Below are 5410 nucleotides of genomic sequence, written 5' to 3' on the forward strand. Positions count from 1 at the left end.
ACAATAGCTGTGGAGGAGACTTTGTTTTTGGAGGAGACTTTTAAGCAGAGGTGGATTTGACAGTGGGCACACCGGGCGCACACCTGGGCCCTGACTTCTGAAGGGCCCTGCAAAACCCCAACTTGACACCTTTTTCATTTCATATGTGCAATTTTAACATTAATAGTACATAATATTTTTAATTTATTTAAAAATATGGTTACCATGTAGTTTTATTTTCCCTGTCTCTCTCTTTTTTTAAGGGGCCCAATATTTTCTTCTGTGCCCGGGGCCTCAACTGACCTTAATCCGCCTCTGCTTTTAAGGCTTTCATTTGTCTAAGAAGGCTGTGGAGTACACTTTGGGAGAGAGACAGGAGGATATCAAATAGCTGTCTGGATGTCTCCAAACCCATCTGAATGGGTTTCCAATGAGCCTTTTTTCTTTTTATCCTCCTTAGCCTTTGGGGGTCCTGGAAGCCCTTGAGAGCCACCAGTAAGGGGCAGGGGACTGAATATTCAAGTGACCAAGGGGCTGGAGTGGGCAGGGAAAAGGTCTGTTGGGTAGACAGAGGGATGGAGAAAGTAGGGGTTTGCATAAAATGAGGACCAGGACTATAGCTTGTCGCAGTCTCTGTGGATGTCATTGGGCTGTACCAGTGGATATATCTGAGTATATCAGGTAAGTTTTGCTCACCTTTTGTGACGCAGACAGCCTCCCAGTGCCCACACCTGCTGGCTGTCTGCGTCTGCCGCGGAGTTCGTTTACAAATACAGACTTCCACTCCCCACCCCAAAAGTTCTGATCCAGTTTAGGGATTTATGTTTAACAACCGGTAGTCCTGACGCAGTCCGCAGTCCGTCGACCTGGCAGCTCGGTAGGCATCTTTAGAATATATCAGGTTCCACTTGGGCAGAGCTCTCCCGTCGCCACTGGGGTAAATTCCTAACTCTTTCTAATCCGATGCAGAATGGGCATGACGCTGGGAAGTTGTGGTCTCTGAGCTAGAGCCACGAGGCGGGTGAGCAGGGTGATCTATTCAAGGCCTGAGAAGTGTGATCAGGTCCTCCAGGCGCAGCGCATGCGCTCTTGTTGGCTCTGATGGGGACGGAGTCCAGCGGTCCAGGACAGACCCCAGGAGAACCTGGGGAGGGGGGAGGGCTGGCCCACAGCCTCAGCCCACCACCTTCCTGCTTGGACAGCAGCCTCCTGGTGCAGCTCAAAACTCCTTTATCAGACAGCCATCCTCACCACGTTGTGGAGTGCTTGTCTATTGTGTGTCTGTCTCCTTCCCTAGACTGAGCCAATTGAGGGAGAAAATTATACTTTGTGGTGATTGTTCAATCTCTGTGTCCCCAGGGCCAAGCCAGTCCTGGCCCACACAGATGGTCCATCAATGTGTGTTGATGGACTAATGGTGGGTGTTTGAGTAGGCAAATGACTGGTCCTCTCTGGGAGCCTGGAAGAGGAACGATGACCTCTGCTGGGGAAGATGTCACTTGGAACAGACGCCACCTGCAGGTAGCATTTGAGCTGGGCTTTGGCAGATAGGGGGGATTTAGTTGGCAGGGTAGTCAGATGGGCGTTCCAGGCTCAGGGCACAGCACAAAGTCTGGGGGTGCAGAAATGTGTGGCCTCTGGATGGGCTGCGGGACGTGCTTGCTCCGGGTTCAGTTTGGACCACCTACAGGTGCTACTACTCCCTCGGGTAAGCTCGCCAGTGCTCCCCAAATAGGACCACTACAACCACACTGTCACCCATGGCCACAGCCAGGGTGATACGTGCTTCATGGGGCAGCCTGGGGACACTAGGAGAGGAGGGGCTACCTTCTGCCTTGGACACTGACCTGGGCCCTCAGGGCTTGTGTTTAGCACCGATCATTTAGAATCAAAACCCTTGGGCTTGTGTTTGGTGGTTCTCTCCCAGGACAGGTACCATTTATAGAGTGCCTCCTGGATGCCAGGCCCTGCAGTGGATAATTTGTGCACATCATATCATCGGATATTTCCAACAACCCAGTGAGGAAGGTGTTATTAGCCCATTTGACAGATGAGGAAAACTGAGGCTTAGAGAATTAAAATCACAGGCCTTGAAGTTACATGACAAGGAAATACGCAGAGTCACAATATGAACCCCTATCCAATTTCAAAGCCCTTAAACACTGGTTCCCCATGGTCAAACTCAGTGGCTGGGATCTGTTTCCCAGTGAGGAGCCAAACAGCTGTGTTTATGTCCAGTTCCTGTGCTGGGTGGTTATTGATCATTTTGGGACTGATGCCATCACAGGTTTGGAGAGCTGCAGCCAGAAGCCGAGTTCTCATGTAATTATGTTTGAAGAAAGGCCAAGGGCGTCCAGGGACATGGAGCCCGAGGGCAGCCTGTGAGGGTGTACGCAATGAAGGCTAGGACATGAAAGCCACTGAGACATCCACAACTTCAGAGCCAGGCAGGCCCTGAGAGGTCACGCGAACAAAGGGTGTCTCAAATCCTTTTGATGGCAATTCACAGAATGTCATAAAATTTACAGCTGGACCCATCAACCCACACATATACACCGACAATAGAAACACAATTTTCTGAGTCAGCGCTTCGCTACTTGTGATACAGCAATCCATGCACACACACAGACATGCAAGCACACACATGCATGTGCACACACCAGATACCACCTGACAAGAAAACATAAGTGTAATTTTGATTCATTCACACCAGGCAGCTATTGTTAGCTGTTGTCATTTTTTTTTGACAGTCTAAGGGAAAAGAGGACCATGCCCCTGACTAAATAGTCAGGTATTGCACATTTTAAAAATTCTTGTGGCACATGGGTTAAAAATCTCTGTACTAGGAGATACCTACATATAAAATAAGGGTGGTTTTTTTCTTTATGGTGATTTGACTTTCCATGATTGTGGGGACAAATTAACCAGTCTGTGTGAGGCTATTTCTTTTGATGCTGGTGCTGCTGCCTGAGGCCTTCTAGTCCACGTGGCAGGGAAAACTGGAACGGTGGAACCCGTGAAGACAGCCTGAACCCCCCTTCAGCCTCTCGCCACCTGCAAGTCTCCAACAAGAGACGTTAAGACTCTCTGGCAGGATCACTTTCAAATGCCAGTGACCGGCCCATATTTCTAAGGCAACCTTTCCGTTGAGTGTCTATGTATCTGTGTTGTCTGCCTACTTTTATACAAAGGTCTACCCAGGGAGGCATTTTGGTCTGGTCTGTACATTTCAGTACAGACCAGAAAGGGGGGACATGCAATTTTGAGATGACCTTCCTAATAGTTTTCTCTTGCCAGCCAGGAGAGAGTCAAATAAAACAGACCAGGAGACTCCCAATTTTCACAATGACTTGGTTTTCATCGTTTCCCCCAGAGCTCTTCACAGCCATGAAGGTGGATGCAGGGCAGCGGGCATGGAGGACCTCAGTGGGGTCCCCTCTACTGAAGTTGAAGTCCAGCACCCAGCCAGACTAACCACCCAAGGACAGACTAGAGGCAATAGAACAGAGATGTAATAGATCCTCCTGAGAACTCCCCCCCCCATGTGGCTGAGTCCCTGAACTAGGTTCCGTTTTCTCTCTGTGTGGGCTGGCGTTGAAGACCATGGAAAAGTGGTTAGAGCCCAGAGTTTAGAACCAGTATCTGTTACTGATGTGCTGTGTGACTTTGGGAAAGTCTCCTAACCTCTCTGGGCCTCAATGTCTAAGTAGATAAATGAAGGTTCTCCATGGATCCTTCCGGTTCAAACCCACATCAGCTTGTAGTGTTGCTTTCATAACCTTACAGTATCCCTTGTCCGCAAATGCCTGTCAGCACTTTTCTGAATACTGGTCTCTGAGCTGGGATGCCCCTTCCTGCAGAAATTACCAATAAGATACCACCTTGCCAGCCACCTGAAGCAGATGAAAGAAGAAGCCTGGGCTGGGTCTTTTCTCCATCATCCAGAATATTGCAATAGAAGAAAAAATGGCATTAAGAGTAAAGCTCCTGGCCCTGGCCGGTTGGCTCAGCAGTAGAACGTCAGCCTGGCATGTGGATGTCCTGGGCTCGATTCCTAGCCAGGACACACAAGAGAGGCGCCCATCTGCTTCTCCACCCCTCCCCCTCTCCTTTCTCTTTGTCTCTGTTCTCCTCCCACAGCCCAGGCTCCATTGGAGCAAAGTTGGCCCAGGCGCTGAGGACAGCTCCATGGCCTCCCCTCAGGCACTAGAATGGCTCCAACCACAACGGGAGCAACACCCCAGATGAGCAGAGCACCCCCCCTGGTGGGCATGCTGGGTGAATCCCGGTTGGGCGCATGCAGGAGTCTGTCTTTCTGCCTCCTTGCTTCTCACTTCAGAAAAATACAAAAAAAAAAAAGAGTGAAGCTCCAATTTTCTCCATATACCCGTTTAAAAATGGATTTGGAAAGTGACTTTGCTAAAAAAAAATGTTATGAGCAAATTGGACATTTGAGCCCTATTCTGTGTTACGTTGTCAAATATAGACACGAGTCCATGGCAAACTTTTCTAAAACACCAGTACATTCAGAGCAATAAAAAAATCAAACTTTATTTTGAAAATGTTTAACATTGGAGGTTTTAAAATATAAATCCCATTTATCATGTGGTTATTTTGGGGTTTGTCAGTGGAAAGAAGCCAAAGGTCTTTTTTTTTTGGACAGGACTCTCCTTTGTTTTAAAATATGTCTTTTCTCCCTGCTGTCCTGGTATTCTTTTGTGAATTACTAGATGAGTTAAGTTTCTTAATGTCCTTATTTGGTAAAAATAAACACCATAGCTGAAGCTTATTTTTAAAATGTTCTGCTCTGTGAAACCCCGGGACCTCAGCATCCCTGCATCAGCAGCAAGTCAACTTTGGGTTTCCCAATTTACACTGCAAGAAACATTACAGTTTCTTTTTAAAGAAGACAATGTCAAAGAGGTTCAGAAATGGGCTGGGCTTGCCCAGCTGGAGAAGGCAAGCTGGGATTTGAACGCAGTCTCTCCTGTGGCTCAGAAGCCCAAGCCAGCATGATTGTCAATTATCTTCTCCACACCCCCTCAAGGAAAAAGGAGACACAACGCTTGGCTCCAGAGGATCCTCAAGATTTAAGCCCCCCCCCAAAAGGCTTGACACTCATCTCAGAAGACCTTCTATTTACTAATTGGCACCTTCTGTGTCGGAGAACGTGGTTAACTTGCGCTTAGTGGCAGAGAAAGAGGCAACGGCACTCCCCCACCGCAGGGGAAAGTGCCTGCGTGGTTTTTATTTATCTTGAGGAGGAATTTTATTAACTATCTACATGTCGGATTTATGGAGCCAATTTTGCTTCTCCTTGAGTAAGATTCTCTAGAGGGCAGCAGGAAGCGAACGGTGAATGCATCCCAGGAGTCTCCCTCCCGCAGAAGGGGCTCGGTCTGCAGAGGCGAGGCCCACTGGCCTGGAGCTT

Source organism: Saccopteryx bilineata, chromosome 3, assembly GCF_036850765.1.
Source record: "Saccopteryx bilineata isolate mSacBil1 chromosome 3, mSacBil1_pri_phased_curated, whole genome shotgun sequence".
Lineage (NCBI taxonomy): Eukaryota > Metazoa > Chordata > Mammalia > Chiroptera > Emballonuridae > Saccopteryx > Saccopteryx bilineata.